Source organism: Piliocolobus tephrosceles, chromosome 11 (assembly GCF_002776525.5).
Source record: "Piliocolobus tephrosceles isolate RC106 chromosome 11, ASM277652v3, whole genome shotgun sequence".
Classification (NCBI taxonomy): Eukaryota; Metazoa; Chordata; class Mammalia; order Primates; family Cercopithecidae; genus Piliocolobus; species Piliocolobus tephrosceles.
This window is the reverse complement of record NC_045444.1, coordinates 33,949,884-33,968,588: the sequence shown is the minus strand read 5'-3', so window position 1 is coordinate 33,968,588 and position 18,705 is coordinate 33,949,884. Positions and strand designations below refer to the sequence as shown.

Sequence of the window (18,705 nt, the reverse complement as noted above, 5' to 3'; positions counted from 1 at the left end):
GAAAATACAAACTTTCTCTTCTCCTTTGCGTTTAATTTTTTAAAATAAGAACCAATAGAATTTTTACCCCAAATTCTGAAATATTGATACTAAACATGCAGAACTGCTCTTTAAAGGTAATAAAGAAAAGTCATCATATATATAAAAAGAAGAGGCACATTCTAAGGAGTCATATCAAATATTTTTGAAACAGATTTATGTCAAGAAAGAGCAAATTACTTCAAAAAATCTCTTACATGATAACTAAAGGCAATGTATAACTCTCAACTGGAACCCAGATTGGAGAAAAAAATTGCTATAAAAAGACATTACTGAAATCATTGGAAAAATGTAAACATAGACTATTATTAATTTTGTATCAATGTTAAATTTTCTGAATTTCACAACTATTTTAAATAATGTAAATGAATGGCCTTGTTCAGAGATACATGCTTAAGTATTTAAGTAAAAGTTTATAAGGTCGGCAATTTACTCTTAAATAGTTTAGCAAAATAAGTGATGTATGTGTATGGTGAGAGATAAACCAAATATGACAAATGATAATTGATTAAGTGAAAAGTGGAATAATATTAATTACAGTATGCTTAAAAATATTCTATAGCTTTGACATTTTTCTAAATAAAATTCTATTTTTATTTATTTATTTTAGATAGGGTCTCACTCTGTCACTTAGGTTGGAGTGCAGTGGCATGATTATAGCTTACTGCAGCCTCCAACTCCCAAGCTCAGGCTATTCTCTTGCCTCAGCCTCCCAAGTGGCTAGGACCACAGGCATGCACCATCACATCTGGATAACTTTTTGTTTTTTTGTTTTTTGGTAGAGACAGAGTCTTGCTTTGGTGTCTAGGCTAGTCTCAAACTCCTGGCATTAGGTGATCCCCCTGTCTTGGACTCCCAAAGTGCTGGAAATACAGGCATGAGTCACCATGCTTGGCCAAGGTTTAAAAAATAGTCAAAACAAAAATATAAATATCCAAGAAACATTTCAAATTAAAATTTTTTTCAGGCTGGGCGCGGTGGCTCAAGCCTGTAATCCCAGCACTTTGGGAGGCTGAGACGGGCGGATCACGAGGTCAGGAGATCGAGACCATCCTGGCTAACACGGTGAAACCCCGTCTCTACTAAAAATACAAAAAAGTAGCCGGGCGAGGTGGCGGGCGCCTGTAGTCCCAGCTACTCGGGAGGCTGAGGCAGGAGAATGGCGTGAACCCGGGAGGCGGAGCTTGCAGTGAGCTGAGATCCGGCCACTGCACTCCAGCCTGGGTGAGGGAGCGAGACTCCATCTCAGGAAAAAAAAAAAAAAAAAAAAAAAAAAAAAAAATTTTCAATAAAATATGAGAAAACTTTGAAACTATGAAAAGTATAAAATCAGAAAATATTACTTTTAAATAAAAATTAACAAATTTATAGCAAGCAATAAATGCTGTAAGCAACAAACAGGTGATTTTAGAAGACTGTTTTGACAAATTCTCCTAGAACTCATACTAAGATAATAAAGAAAAAACGGCCCAAAAAAAGTGATTTCCAGGCTGTGATGGTTAACTTTATATGTCAACTCAGCTAGGCTATGGTACACAGTTCCTTGCTCAAACAGCAGTCTAGATGTTGCTGTGAAGGTAATTTTTAGATGTGATTAAAGTTTAAATCAGTAGACTTTGAGTAAAGCATATTACTCTCGTAAAGTGGATGAGCCTCATCCAATCACTTGAAGGTCTTTAGAGAAAAGAGTGAGGTCTTCTGAGAAGAAATTCTCCCTAGACTGCTTTGGGATACAAGACTTTCACATCCCCTCCTGCAGAAATTTCCAGCCTGCTGGCCTGCTCTGTAGGTTAGACTTGCCCACCCCACACTCCTGTGAGACAGTTCCTTAAAATAAATCCCTCTCTCTACATACATCTCACTAATTTTGTTTCTCTGGAGAACCCTGATTAATAGAGAGACAAATCCAGGAGTCCAGTAATAAAAATGTGAGAAGATAATGGATGGAGGGGAAGCAATAATCAAGAACTAATACTGGGAATTTTCCTGAAATAAAGAAAAATATAAATTTTCATACTCAGAGGGCTTATTCAAATGCAGTCAAAAAAGACACTAGAATAACCTAGTGATGCTTATAAATTTAACGAATTTAAAGAATAAAGGAAAACAAAATCATATGGGTTGCATAAGAAAACACAAAATCTAAAACAAAAAAATCAGATTAACATCAGATTTCTCTCACACAACCATATGTAAGAAAACAGGCCAGGTGCGGTGGCTCACGCCTGTAATCCCAACACTTTGGGAGGCCACGTCTGGTGGATCACCTGAGGTCAACACCTGAGGAGTTGGAGACCAGTTTGGCTAACATCGTGAAACGCCATCTCTAGTAAAAATACAAAAATTAGCCAGGTGTGGTGGCACACATCTGTAATCCCAGCTACTTGGGAGGCTGAGGCAGGAGAATTGCTTGAATCCAGAAGGTGAATGTTGCAGTGAGCCAAGATCATGCCATTGCACTCCAGCCTCAGCAACAAGAGAGAAACTCCAACAAAAAAAAAAAAAAAAGAAAAACACTCAATTAATTTTTAACTGTAAAATGTTTTTATAACAGAATTCTAAACCCAGCCTAGCTTTATCGTTCACTTCCAAAGACACTAAGTATTTCATAGTCATGTAAGGACCCAGAAATTTTACCATCCTTCTTAAAAAATTAGGACTTTAAGAAATGCAAAATGTTTTAACTATGAAGGAGTATTAGCAAGAAAATCAGAAAAATTTCGGGTTATGCCTAAGTTCAAATAACAAAATTTACATAGTGTAAAACAATAAGCAACATTAATCCAAAGTTAAAAGTTGAGATTACTTCAACAAAAAAGTGATGTGTGACCGGGGCCTGTCAGGGGGCGGGGAGCTGGGGAGGGATAGCATTAGGAGAAATACCTAATGTAGGTGACGGGTTGATGGGTGCAGCAAACCACCATGGCATGCGTATACCTATGTAACAAAACTGCACGTTCTGCACATGTACCCCAGAACTTAGAGTATAATTTTTTTTAAAAAGTGGTATGTCTGTGTGGTGGTGTCGGGGGTGAGGATAAGAATAGGAGAAAGTAAAATCATGTTAAATGTCTCACTGTACACATGGGAAAGTATTAGACAATTTTGCTCTTGACACTGAAAGAGAAATGAAGCACTAGTAGAATAAGAATATGATATAAAACTTCCAAATGAGAACCAGAATAGAAAAAGATTAAGAAAAACTTGATGGATATAGCAGAATAAAGGAAGAGAAAAATAAAATAGCAAAGAAGTATTATCTGGCATTGAAAAGTACAAACGATGAAAATGGACTTCCCATATCAATAAGGGACACAGGAAAATCCAAGCATTCTCACCTTCCAGTACATGTATTGTTATTGCCCAACTAGGTTCTTCCCTGCTGCCCAAAAATGCCAATATAATGAGAACAGTAGAAGTGTTGAAGCAAAGACAGAGTTTAATTATCACAAGGCAGGCCAGTGGCAGGACAGGAGATAATTGTCGAGCCTGCCTCCTGGGAGCATTTGGTGGCTAGGGTTTTTCAAGGAGTTTGGTGTGTAGGAGGCTAAAGAATGTGGAATGCTGATGGGTTGGGTTGGGGATGAAATCACAGGGGGTCGAAGCTGTATTCTTGAGCTATTTCTATTCCTGAGGGTGGGGGCGTCACAACCTGCTGAGTCAGTTTCTTGGTAGGGGTTACTGGTCAAGGTGGTGCCAGCTCATCCATCAGAATGCAAGGTCTGAAAAATACCTCAAACACCAGTCTTAAGTTTTATCATAATGATGTTATATACAGAAACAGGTAGGGAGTTACAAATCTTGTGACCTCCAGCTACATGGCTCTTGAACCATAGTTTTAACTGTGTGTTCAATTTGCTAATTTTACAAATGCAGTTTCAATCCCCAAGCAAAGTGGGGGTTAGCTTCAGGGAGGGACTGTTAATCATCTTTGTTTTAAAGTTAAACTATAAACTAAATTCCTCCCAGAGTTAGTGCACAGTTTGACCGATGCCCAGGAATAAGCAAAGGCATTTTGTGAGGTTGGAAGCATGATGGAGTCAGCTCTGTCAGATTTCTCTCATTGTCATAATTTTTGCAAAGGTGATTTCAGTAGGAGATGAGACAATAAAGAAAGAAAGAGAAATGTTTTCTAAAAAGAAGTGTAAAAAATAGCATAAAATGAGAATTTTTTTTCTCACAATAACAGTGAGATCATTCCGTTCTTTGTCTAGGAATATATTACTTTTAGCCTTGTCTAGAAAACAAAATGTAATTTTACGTTGCTTATAATACTTGCACCTTAGCAATTTCTAGGCAAAGGTTAAAACTGAAGGAAAATACAAAGATATATAAAGATATATCAGGCAAATGCAAACAAAAAGCACAGACAACAAAAAGTAAAAATAGATAAATGGAATTATATCAAACTAAAAAGCACTTCTGTACAGCAAAAGAAACAATCAATAGAGTGAAGAGAGAATCTATAGAATGGAAGAAAATATATGTGAACCATACAATTGATAAGGAGTTAATATCTAAAATATATACAGAACACAAAGAACTCAACAAGAGGCAAACAAATTACTTGATTAAAAAGTGCACAAAGGACCTGTATAGACATTTCTCAAAAGAAGACATACAAATGGTGAATAAGTATATGGAAAAATGCTCAACATCACTAATCATCAAAGAAAAGCAAATTAAAGCCGCAAGGAAATATCACTACACACTTGTCAGAATAGCTATTACCAAAAAAAAAAAAAAAAAACCAAAAAAAAAAAAAAAAAAAAACAGATAAGTATTGGCAAGGATGTAGAGAAATAAGAACACTTGTACATTGTAAATAGAAATGTGAATTAATAGAGCAATTATGGAAAACAGTATGGAAGTTCCTCAAAAAACTTAAAAACAGAACTAGTACATGATCCCACTAGTGGGTATTATCCAGAGGAAATGAAATAAGTCTTTCAAAGATATATCTGCATTCCAATGATCACTGTAGCATTATACAACTAATAGCCAAGATATGGAATCAACCTCAGTGTCCATCAACAGTTGAATAGGTAAAGAAAACATGGTGTATGAACACATAAGACAATACTACTTAGCCTTAAAATGAAGGAAATCCTGTTACTTGTGAAAACATGGATGAACCTGGAGGGATTATGTTAAGTGAAATAAGCTAGGTACAGAAAGACAAATACTACATGATTTTATTTACATGTGGAATCTAAAAAAGTCAAACTCATAGTAGCAGAGAATAGAATGTGGTTACCACAGACTGGAGGGGAGGAGGGGATGGGGGAGATGCTGGTCAATGGGTACAGAATTTCAACTGGACAGGAAAAATAAGTCCAAGGGACCTATTGCATAATATGGCAACTGTGGTTAATACAAATGTATTGTGTATTGTGACACAATGACGATTGCTGAGTAGATATTAAGTGTTCTCATCACACAAAATGGTAAAAATGGAAGTAATACATATGCTAACTAGCTTGATTTAGCCATTTCACAATGTATACATATTTCAAAACCATAAATATATGTAATTTTTCTTTGTCAATTTAAAAAAGTAGAAATAATAAAAGGCAGAGTGGAAACATCAATAGCATACCGATGGAAATTAGAGCAAAATGTATTATATAGGCAAAACGGATTATTTTAAACTGATTAAAAAGTATAGATCCACAATGAGGATATGTACTTTATGAACTTTTATACTAGAAATAACATAGTGCTGAAATACAAAATAAAAGCTATTTGAAATTCAAGGAGAACATGAAGAGATGGAAATAATTGTTTTGGGAAAATAACTTCTTTCAAAAAGTCATTTACAAATCAAACGTCCACAAGCAAATTAAAGAATTAACCAACATAACAGATGTACCTAACCTTGTATATAACAGAGAATGTAATTCTCTTCAAATGTCCACAGAATGTTTACCAAAATTGATTATATTCCGTACTACAAAGAAAACATCACTGAACTCCAAAAATTAAAAATTTTATAGGCCAGCCACTAATCATAGGGTAATAAAACTAGAAACAACTGACTAAAGATAAAGAACGTAAATAAAATTACCTAGAGCCTAAAAATCATTCTCCAAAGATGAAACTGAAACAGCAATTACAGTCTCCATATTTTAACAATAAAAATAAAGGCAGCAAAAGCTCTTAAGATGGGTCTTTGTTATGAGAGTGAGATATGAGATACGAGGCTGAGCTCATGTTCCTATCTTTTCTCTCTTAAGATCTCCTTAAAATACTGGTAAATAAATACATTTTTAAAGCGATAGCAAACAATAAGGAAAAGGAATAAAGGGCTATCTGTTTGTGGAAAACGGAATTAAAAATTTCAGAAAGAAGGAAATCAGAAGGAGTGGTGAGGGATAAAGAAGAGCAGTAGAGGAAGGGAAAAAGGTCAGGAAGGGGCCAACCTGCTGTAGGAATCCAAGAAAGGCAGGGAAACTGGAAACACAAAATACAATGAACTTTAGTAGAGACCTATGAGGCTGAAAACAAAAAAAATTGAGAGTCAGAAGACAGCTGAGCATGGTGGCTGACATCTGCAATGCCAGCACTTTGAAAGGTCAAGGCAGGAGGATTGCTTGAGGTCAGGAGTTCAAGACCAGTCTGGCCAACATGGTGAAACCCCGTCTCTACTAAAAGCGCAAAAATTAGCCAGGTATGGTGGTGCATGCCTGTAATCCCAGTTATTCCAGAGGCTAAGGCAGGAGAATCGCTTGAACCCTGAAGGCTGAGGTTGCAGTGAGCCAAGATGGTGACACTGCACTCCAGTCTGGGTGACAGAGTTAGACTCTGTCTGAAAAAAAATAAATAAATAAATAAATAAATAGAAAGGAAGTAATGGAGGTCCCTTCTCCAAAATATTGACACAATTTTGCTGAGAACAAGGATGGCTAGAATGAGAGGCAATGCTCTCTATCAGAGACATCAGCTTTGATATTTAGTGGTTGCAAAATATAAGGCTAACATTATGCATACCTTATCCAAGACTAGTCTGTTCACACACAGAGAGATCTGAGCTTTCCTATTACTTTATTTAAAAAGTAAACAGGCATCAGACACATGAGTCACATCTACCACAATGAAGAGAAAAAGAAAGACAACAAATGGGGGGCGGGATATCAACCACTGAGAAAAGGGAGAATATTTATAAAATACAAAAATAACTTTGAAAAACTTCTAATACACTGTATCCATGAACAAGAGGAGGATATCTTAAAGAAAGAATAAGCATCAAATATGAAAGAGGTCTTGGAAATTGAATATATGCTTGCTAAATTCAATAAGTGATTTGGAAATCTAAGTTGAGAAAAATCTTCAATAAGTGGAATATAAGTACTAGGTGGGTAAAATACGAGAAAGTTAACAGTTAAAGAAGATTGATTCTAAAGGGTTGATGTTCAACTAAAAGGAATCCCAGAATGAGAATATGTAGGGAAATATAGAGGAGAAAATAATCATAGATATAATTGAAGATAATTTTTTGAGACAAAAAAGGGTTTAAGACTTCAGACTGAAAGTCCTTATATGCCAAGTATACTACACTAAAAAAACAAAAACAAAAACAAAACAAAACAACAACAAAAAACCCTCAAAAACTCAGAACTAGATATATCTCTATAAAATTTTGGACCACTAGATAAGGAGATCTTAAAGGCTTCCAGAAAGAAACAGGTCACATATCAATTATATGATCAACATCACTGGAGGAAGTGAAAAAAATGTCTTAAAAGTTGTAAGAAAAATGATTTTAAACTCACATATCTAGGGAAAGCAGTTCTCAAATACAAAAGTAAAATAAAAATTTTCTAGAAATACAAGGACTTAAAAGTTTATCTCCTGTGTATCCTTTAATACCTCTATTAAAGAAGAAATCTATAATAAATTACAGACTTTTTTGGATTGATCTGAGAAGAAAACTTGGAGCTTTAAACCCGTTTATTAAAAAAATTGAAAAACATAAACCAAGCATTGAATTCAAGAAAACTGAAAAGAAGGAAAATATGAACCTAAAGAAACAGAAAAAAATAAGAGATGAATAAAGATAAATACAAATAAATGAAACAAAAACCAGAAAGGCAGACTTGAACAACTGCAACAAAAGCTGCTCCCTTTTAAAGATGAATACAACAAATGATTCTAGTGATATTTCAATACTTTCAATGATCTTAGAGAAAGAAAGTCTTTAATTTTATTTATCAAACTAGTGTAGTTTATACAAAACATGACAATGACAAGACAAAATAAAACCTGAAAACCAATCTCACTTATTCATTCATTCAGTAAACATTTACTGAGTGTCTATTCTATGCCAAGCATTGTACCAGGCATGAAGGATACATAAAAATAAGTAAATAAAAATAGAAATCCCCACCCACCTCTATGGATATTAGATTTTAAAAATAAGCAAACCAAATACATGATGAAGTAGAGTTTAAATGGAGAATATGAAATGTCTATGTTGGGAAATTTAATAAAATATATCATTATAATAATAGGCTAAAAAACAAAAACCAAATGACTATCACTATAAATGACTCAAGTTATTTGATAATGTTCAATATCCACTTTTATTTAAAATACTCCTAGCAAATTAGAAACTGTACATGGTATATTTATTTAACATTATTCTGTAAGAATTAGCCAACACAACCAGATAAGAATATGATATTATATATAAATAATGGCAAAGATTTAGAATTACAATTAACTACTAATGATAAAATAATCGATATGAAAATAAAAACTCAGCCTACCAACTAAATTAATAAAACAGTTCAGAAAGATGGGCTTTTAAAAATATATATACGATAAAAATGAAAACAAGGAGAACCTCATATAAATAGAAAGATAACATAAAGTATAACAGAAAGAAAAGAGAGGGGGATGCTGTGGTTCAAGCCTGTAATCCCAGCACTTTGGGAGGCCTAGGTGGGGGGATCGCCTGAGATTAAGAATTCAAGACCAGCCTGGGGGCAGTTTAGGGAGACAAGGCTGTACAAAAGAAAAAAGAAGGAAGGGTGCACTCATCCCAGCTGATTCCAGCACTTTGGAAGGCCAAGGCAGGCAGATCACTTGAGCCTCAGAGTTTGTGATCAGCTGGGGCAATATGGTGAAACTACAGCTTTACAAAAACTAGCTGGGCTTGGTGGTGCATGCCTGTGGTCCCAGCTACTCTGGAGGCCAAGATGGGAGAACTGATTGAGCCTGGAAGGCAGAGGTCAAAGTGAGACGAGATCACACCACTGCACTCCAGTCTGGGTGAAAAAGTTAGAACCTGTCTCAAAAAAAAAAAAAAAAAAAAAAAAAAAGAGAGAGAGAGAAAGAAAAAAAAAATAGTTCACAATAGCAACCCAGAATATATAGACCTGGACAGACCTGGAATACATAAAACAGAAGATGTATTATGAGAATCAGTGGGAGTAGGATTGGTTCTTCTGCAGGATAGGTAATTCATATGGAAAAAATCAAATTAGATACCTACCCCAAGTCATACATAAAACAAAACCAGGTGGATTAAAGACTTACACATAAAAGCAAACAAACATAACATTTTAAAAAGTTAAAGAACACTATATATTATTGAACAATAATGTATATTTAGTAAAAATATAAAAATATCCATTCATATGAACACTATGAACACATTGATTTCAGGATAATGGTTACCTCTGGAGAGGGAGGCAAGGGGAAGGAATGGAGATTGGCTTTAGCTTTGTCAGTAATATATTATATCTTTAAAAAAATGGGAGAGAAAACAGAACCAATGCGATGTCATTTAATTAAAAGTTACCAATGTCATTATTTTTTGTACTTTCTAATATGTTCAAAATATTTCACAAGGACAAATAAAATTAGAAAAATGTACACATCTTTAATCCATCTGATCTTTATTTGGGCTGATGCTAAATTGTGAGATTAGTGTACTCATTTTATCCCAAATTTCACAACTCTATTGAACAATTCATCCTTTCTCTATTTTAATTTGAAATGCCACTTAAAACAAATTGTAACTTCCTCTATACCCAGATCTATTTCTATCTTTTTAATTCTTTTTTTATCTGTCTACTGTGGTCTCAATACCCCTTATAACACATTTTTAAATGGATAGATGTCGAAGCCTGCATAACTCCTCCTTCTACTCACACCCTTCATCACCTCCCAAATCAACATTAGCCTCATACCTCCTGCATGTTTTTTGCTCTTTATGGCATTCAGAGTAAATGTTAGAAGATCTTCAATGATTCCTGATAAAGCTTGTTTCATTCTTTGCTGTATCCCAACAGCCTCCGTAGAGTGTGACCTGCAGTAATCACTGAATAAGTATCTGTTCTTCTGCTTTTCTTTTAATCAACAAAACAAAACATCTGAAATCCTAGGATTACATTTACAGACTAATGTGGAAGAAATTTGAATTTCATTGTGTTGGTCTTACCAGTCTATTTGTTTAAATGTCTCTCAGAAAAGTTTTATAGTTTTCTTCAGAAAAATTGTTTGTAAGTGCCTGTTATGTTAATCCTTGTTATTCTATAGGTTTTGTTATTATTACTGGTAAGCTTTTTCTTTTCATTAATTGATTATTGATAGGGGAGTTACTATTTTACAAAGTGATTTTTAGTATATTTGCAGACATTTTCTATTAATTCTATATAGGCAATAGTAACGTGCAAATAACAGTTCTGTCTTGCTAGTCAATCTTCTATTTCTCTTATTTCTCTTTTTCTTACTGCACTGGTAGAACTTCTAGTATAATGTTGAAAAGTTTGCATGACAACAGGTAACCTTTTCTTTCACACTTTAAAGTGGCATGCTTGCTATTCTTAAAATGATTTTTTCCTTATTTTTTGTAAATACCTTTTTATCATATTAAGAAATTGTCCTCCTATTCCTAATGTGCTAAGAGTTTTTCTTATAATTGTTGTTCAATTTTATTGAATGCTTTTAATGTATCTATTGGGATGACCATATGGTTTTTCTCCTTTAATTTGTTCAATGTTCTAGATTACACTGATAGATTTTAAAAAAGAAAAACATTGAACCATTTTTGAATTCCTCAAATAAAGCCCATGTGGTCAGGAGATACCAACACAAACAACTCACTTTGATTTATCAATATTTTATTTAGTGTTTCTGCATTGAAGTTTCCATGTGAGACTGTCCTATAATTTTTCTTTCTTGTATTATCTTTGCCTGATTTAGATATTAAAATCAAAAGAGAAGCTTTCCCTCTTTTCTTGAAACACTTCTCTCCCTCTCTACACTAACCTAAGTCACCATTTGGATTATCCTCTTAATCTTCCCTTTCTTTTCAAATTTATTTAAGCATTTATTTTTTCTCTTTCCTGAACTTGTTCTTTCTCCCCAGCCTGCCACCTCACATACTCCCTAGAATGTAAACTCCACAGAAGTAAGCAGCTTGTCTATCTCCAGAAATGAAGTCTGTGTTAAGCATATAGCAGAGTCTCAAAAATACTTGAACAAATAAAAGAAATGAAATCCTACTTTTCATCTATCAAATTAGCAATACAAAAACTTGTAATATCCATATTGCAAAATGTACATATATATGCATATATGAATATAATGTTTTGAAAGAGTAAATTGAAGGTAACAACTAAAAGTCTTTAAAATGTGTTATCTTTTGATGAAGCAAGTGCATTTCTAGCAATTTATTTTTCTGAAGTAATTCAATAATGTGAAAAGGGATGAAAAATATTTTTTATTAAAGCATTGTTTATGACAAAAAACTAAATAACCTAACTGTTCAATAATCTGTGATTTTTCATCAAATTATGATACATCCATAGAACAGAACACTATGTCCTTCTAAAATTGCCATAGAAACATATTTAGAATACATTGTGAATTTTAAAAAGATAGTCCTAATATAATATGTAGTATCATCCTACTTTGGCTAAAGAGTTCATTTCTATGAATAGAACAAAGCCTGGAAGAATATACACAAAAATGTTGCTGTTGTTTTCATCAGGTACTGGAATTTTAAAAGTTTTTCTTTTCTTTTCCTTGTGTTTTTCCTCCTTTAGACCATGAAACATTATGTTTTAGGTAGCAAAACATAAATTTAAAAAGAAAAGTATGTGAACACCATGCTGTTACCAATTTAATGAGAAATCTCGGACATTGGGAAGTAATTATCGAATATGTGTGTTTACATGCACACATATATGTAAATGATGGTCTATTGATGGCTGCCCAGTGTCTGAACACATTTTTTATTTTGAGAAATCTCTAAAAGTCTGGGATAGTCCCTTTCCTAGTTATTTGGTTATTGATCATCAGTCACGTTACCTTTGTTAACCAAACTAATGCTCTCACCCAGGACTTTGAGTTTTGTGAGAGTGAGGCAGAGGTGTAGAAAACCATCAGAGATTACTCATGGAAGCTGCGGTCACACTGAAACAGCAAACTTCAATGAGTGTCCAAAGGCAGCAGAACCCAGTGGCATGTTAAAGATTGTCCAGTGGAAACTGTATCAGCAGCAGATTTCAAAGCAGAATTTTCCTATGGTATGGCACTGGTAGGGCTTTACCTTTCCTCATTTCTACTAGTTTCTTAAGTCTAGTTCTCCAGCACCCCTAAAGATTCTGTGGGCTCTATGATACTACCAAATATTCCTTTTCTGCTTTAGACAAAGCTGGCTTCTGTTGTTTAAAACTAAGAATTCTGATTGGTACGATGCCTAGCAACTATCATGAATCACAGTCTTCCATTTCAGAAACTGCCACTATTTTTCTAGGTAGCTCAAAAGCATACTAGAAGGAGAATGCGGTGAAGCCAGACTGATCAGGTTTGAATACCAGCTACTATAATTACTAGTTGTGTGTGACCTTACACAACAGACCTAACCTCTCTCAGTCTTAATTTCTTCATCTGTAAATTATTATTATTATTATTATTATTTCTTCTTCTTCTTCTCCTTTTTTAGTAGAGACAAGGTCTCACGATGCTGCTCAGGCTGGTCTCAAACTCCTGGACTTAAGCGATCGTACCACATAGGCCTCCCAAAGTGATGGGATTACAGGTATGAGCCATCCTACTGAGCCTGTAAACTATTTTTGATCATCCAACAACGTCAACATTTTGCATCTTTCATATTTATCTCAAATTCTTAATTTTATTCTGGTATTTCAGGGTCCACATCTACATGTGCACTTTGAAATGATGTATATATCTCCATTATCTTGAACACTACTTGTCAATACTATCAACTCCTTCTATCTCACTAGGTTATAAACTAAATGCATAAACTATAAACTCTTACAAATAAATGCAAATGTCTGCTTTCTTCAATACATAGGTTGCTGGAGTACTGCTAGAGAAATTAGAAGTAACCCATAAAAAGCCAAGATGGCTTTTGGCCAGACTCATAAAACTATGTTCAGATTAAAAACAAATAAAACAGGAGCCTATATGTAAAAAGCATTGAAAAATGAAAAACAACTTAAATCATTAATGAACTCTCATGAAGATACACTAATGTACGATTCCATTGCTAATGCATAGTAAAAGATAATTAGATTCTTTTGTCTTCTCCCTTAATTGTGCAGCAGGGCAGCTGTCCCGGGATCTTATTTCACACCCCAAAATATTCCTCAAACTCTATCCTCCACCCAATATGACTTTTTCCTTCAATACATCCACTTTTCCGGTCTTTCAAGATTGATTATATTCTCCCTCAAACTTACTTATGTAAGTGATTCCAGCTTTATTGGCTTCTTTCAAGTTTCCTCCCTTCCCAGTACATAAAACAGCACCAAAAATTGGCCCTTAATTTCAGCAGGAAACAGGGAAAGACTTATAAACTTTTAAGTATCAATAATCTTTTATCTTCTCTCATGGCTTACAAGAAGTTTCCTCCTCTCTTCATCTCCCTCTCTGTCTCTGCCTCCCAATGCACATACCACAACTGTGTACATTTGTGCCACGATATATTTTGATCTAAAAACTCTACTGTGTCTTTAAAAATGCTCAGCAATCCTACATTTCCCTGATTAGTCCTTTTCTCTATTTCTCAGCCCAGGTATTTCTTCTGAGCTCAGTTCACAAATTCCACAGCCTTCTGGATATCTTCATATGAGCACTCTATGAAATTTATGGAGAATATGAAATTTATGGAGAATAAAAAACTCATCAACTTTTCCCCTAAATTGTCTCTTTCTTGTATTCTCCACCCAAATATCAACTTTTCACCTAGTCAGTCAAACAAGGAGTGATTCCTGACCTTTCCCTTTGAATCACACTCTGCTCATGAACCAGGAAGTCGATTGTTGAATTTGCTAAGTATCTCTTGATATTCGTTGCAATTAGCTTAGGTCAGACTAGCATCCATGCTTTCCTCTATTTGGTCTTCCCACCTCCAGATCAGTCTCACCTAAGTCTATTGTTTTTACTATAGTCAAAGCAATCTATCTAAACTGCCAATGGCATTCTGTTACTTAACTATATGGGTTCTCCAGTCTGGCTGCTGAGTTTTCAATCAGGCTTAATGACCAACTAGGAGGAAGAGACAGTGTATGCCATAGTTGTTAAGCACATAGACACTACAGTCTGTCTGCCTTGGTTCAAATCCAGCATTGTCTTTTCATATACGACCTTGGACAAATCACTTAACTCCACAGGGCTCAAGTTTTTCCCCTTCTTTCTATTTATTTCCATAGGGCTCAGTTTTTTTTTTTTTATAACTGAAATGACAAAAGCATCTGTATTATAGGGTGGCTGTGAGGGTTACATGAATGAACATAAAGCTCTTGTAAAGTGACAGTCATATAAACGTATGCTATTATTATATGGCCTTACATAGAATGTATAACCTTTCTGGACTTCAGTCTCTTCCTCTTCTACAAATAGGAATAATATGTATGACATACATTTTTTTTGACCTTAGATGATAAAAGAGATTAATGTTATATGTCATCCTCTGGTAAACATTCCTTAATCTCCCATTTCCCCAGTGCAGGAATAAATGTATAAGCACACCTTGTTTTTTTTGCTCTTCACAGCGATTGTGTTTTTTACAAATGGAAGGTTTGCAACAACCCTGCATTCAGCAAGTCTATGGGTGCCATTTTTTCCCACAGCATGTGCCCACTTCATGTGTCTGTGTCACATTTTGGTAATTCTTGCAATAGTTCAAACTTTTTCATTATTATTACATCTAACATAGTGATCTGTGATCAATGACCTTGGATGTTTCTACTGTAACTGTTTTGGAGTGCCATAACACATATCCATATAAAAAGGCAAATTCAGTCGATAAATGTTGTGTGTGTTCTGACTATCCCAGAATCTAGCTGTTCCCCCATCTCTCTCCCTCTCCCCTAAGTCACAACAATATTCAAACTAGGCCAAGTAATAACCTTTCAATGGCCTTTAAGTGTTCAGGTGAAAGGAAGAATCACATATCTCAATTCAAATCAAAAGCTAGAAATAATTAAGCTTAGTAAGGAAGACATGTCAGGCTGACAGCTAGGCTTCTTGTGCTGAACAGGTAGCCAAGTTGTGATTGTAAAGGAAAGTTATTGAAGCAAATTAAAAGTGCTACTTCAGTTAATACACAAATAAGAAAGCGAAACAGCCTTTTTGCTGTGAAATAGCCTTTTTGCTGATAAAAAGTTTTAGTGGTTTGGGGAGAAAATCAAACCAGTCACATTTCCTTAAACCAAAGTCTAATCCAGAGCAAGGCCCTAACTCTCTTCAATTCTCTGAAGGCTGAGAGAGGTAAGGAAGCTGCAGAAGAAAAGTATGACCCTAGAAAAGCAAGGTGGTTCCTGAGATTTAAGGAAAGAAGCCATCTCCACAACATAAAAGTGTGAAGTGAAGCAGTAAGTTCTGATGGAGAAGCTGCAGCAAGTTATCTAGAAGCTCTAGCTAAGATCATTGATGAACAAACAACATATTTTCAGTGTAGATGAAACAGCCATCTATCTATTAGAAGATGCCATCTAGGACTTTCACAGCTAGAGGAGAGGTCAATGTTCAACTTCAAAGCTTCAAAGGACCCACTGATTCTCTTGCTACAGGCTAATGCAGTTGGTGATTTTAGGTTGAAGCCAATGGTCACTAACCATTCCAAAAAGCGTAGGGTCCTTAAAAATTATGCTAAATCTACCCTGCCCGTGCACTATAAGTGGAATAACAAAACCTAGAGGATAGCACATCTGTTTGCAGCATGATTTGCTGACTATTTTAAGCTCACTGTTGAGAGACCTACTGCTGAGAAAAAAATACTCCTTTCAAAATATTACTGCTCATTGACAGTGCACCTAGTCATCCAAGAGCTGTGATGGAGATGTACAAAGAGATTAATGTTGTTTTCATGCTTGCCAACACAATATCCATTCTGTAGCCCATGGATCAAGTCTTTCAACTTGAAAATGCATCAACTTTAACGTCCTTTTAATTAAGAAATACATTTTGTAAGGCTACACCTGCCATACAGTGTTTCCTTGAGGCATCTGGGCAAAGTAGATAGAAAACCTTTTGGAAAGGATTTACCATTCTAGATGCCATTAGGAATATTCATTATCTCTGACCTGGGTAGAGCAGCATCTGCTTGGTGGTGCCCATCTCATATCAGCCACAGATACAGCAATCCCTTGTTTATCCCTTGGCCTTTGGTCTGTACCCATGCCTGGTTTATGTGTGGAAAATATGGGGACAGGAGAGAGGAATATTCTTGATTCATGGGAAGAGGTCAGAATATCAACATTAATAAGAATTTGGAAGGAGTGAATTCCAACCCTCATGGATGACTTTGATGGATTCAACACTTCAGTGGAGGAAGTATCACAGATGTTGTGGAAAGAGCAAGAGATCTCTAATTAGAAGTGGAGCCTGCAGATGTTACTGAATTGCTACAATGTCATGATAAAACTTGAACAGATGAGCAGCTGCTTCTTATGGCTTAGAAAGTAAGTGGCTTCTGGAGGAGGAATCTACTCTTGGTGAAGATGCTGTGAACATTGTTGAAATGATAACAAAAGATTTAGAATATTACAGACACTTAGTAGATAAAAGAGCAGCAAGGTTTGAGAGAATTGATTCCAGTTTTGAAAGTTGTTCTACTGTGGGTAAAATTCTATCAAACAGCATCATATGCTAAAGAAATCTTACATGAAAGGAAGAGTCGACCAACGTGGCAAACTTCATTGTCTTATTTTAAAGAATTGTCACAGACAACCCAACATTCAGCAACTATTACCCTGACCAGTCAGCAGATGTCGACATTGAGGCTAAACCCTTCACTAGCAAAAATACTATTACTCGCTGAAGGCTTAGGTGATCAGTAGCTTTTTTGTTGTTGTTGTTAGCAATAAACTATTTTTAAATCAAGGTATTTACATAACTGTGAGGGAAATGGCTGCGCTTCAGTCAGGAGTAGGCTGAGGTGGCCTTCTGGTGCAGCATAACTCAGTGAGTTGGAGGTGCAGGTACACACCACACCACGTGAGGAGCATTAGATGATGACCTATGTGACCTCATGCTTGGCTCAGAGCCACTATTGTCTGTAAAAGGTATAATTACCCTGCTAACGCTGCACATATGGTTCACTTGCACCAGAGAGAGAGTAAAGCCATGTCGAAACTGTCTACAATTCCTTGAGTGCTTTTCCAGCCACCCGCCACTCACCCACCAACTCCCCTTGGACATGAGTTAGAACTGACAATTGGCATAAAAAATACGATCCTGAGGTGAGTGAGCCCACTGATTCCACTGATTCCGGGTCGGCCGTGTGTCCACAACATGGGTTGTGATACCCGGTGGCAGCTGTGCTGCTTGGATGGGCTCCAATGGAAACATGGGCAGAGGTAGATGGGTCCCGAGCGAGCATGGAGAAGATGCTGAAGCAGCTGGAAGCACAGAGCACTGAGAATGAACGAGTCTTTGCTTGAAGAGTTAGATGGGCACTTTGACTGCACTATGAGAACTACACATCCAGTCCCTGAGGCGAGCGGTTGGCACAAGGGCAAGGTGGCCACACTCTGATTGAGTAGCTATGCGCAGCCATATGGACTGTGTGGAATGACGCTGGTGAAATACCTGAAACTGTGAGTAAATGGCAGTCATATGCTGACTTGGTGCAAGTCATCCAGGAGATGGGTATGCAGCAGGCTATGTCTGACCTGAATACCCAGAGGCCAGATGATGAACATTTCACCTCCCACATGAGGAGTCTCGTGTTGGGTTCTGCACTCGAGTGCCTTTGGCTCCCTAGCTGCTGTCCCCACCCTGTATACAGGGTGACACAGACATGAAGTGACCACTGCTATGGTGGCTCTTGGGGAAGCAGAAGGCCACTGGCAGGACCAATGGGTCTGCACCTTAAAGAAGGGGAAAATGCCCTGCCCAAAGAGGGGTTCCCATGAGAGAAAATGGGGCCTCAACAAGTGACACACTCATGGATGTGGATAGATTTTATTTTGGCTGGGGTTGACCAAGAGAAAATCAGTAAGCCGCACAATGAAGTACTCTTAGCTTTGTGGAGACAGTTGTCTCCGGAGCAGCAATTCCAGAAAATGCCCAAGTGGGAGAAAGACACTGCCACGCCACCCGGCCCCACTCGGGTGCTTTAGCTCAAAGACTACTTGCTGCAGCCAGGTAGAAATGTAGAGCTGTTTCTACTTGATTAGGGAA

The 18,705-nt window shown here is 36.2% G+C and overlaps 1 non-coding gene across 1 annotated transcript; it reads left to right on the top strand.

Moving 5' to 3' along the window:
- Positions 1–16,594: 16,594 nt before the first annotated feature.
- On the top strand, positions 16,595–16,726 carry LOC111546216. Its single transcript, XR_002732693.1, has one exon. It is a non-coding gene; the product is annotated as a small nucleolar RNA SNORA48 (small nucleolar RNA).
- Positions 16,727–18,705: the final 1,979 nt, after the last annotated feature.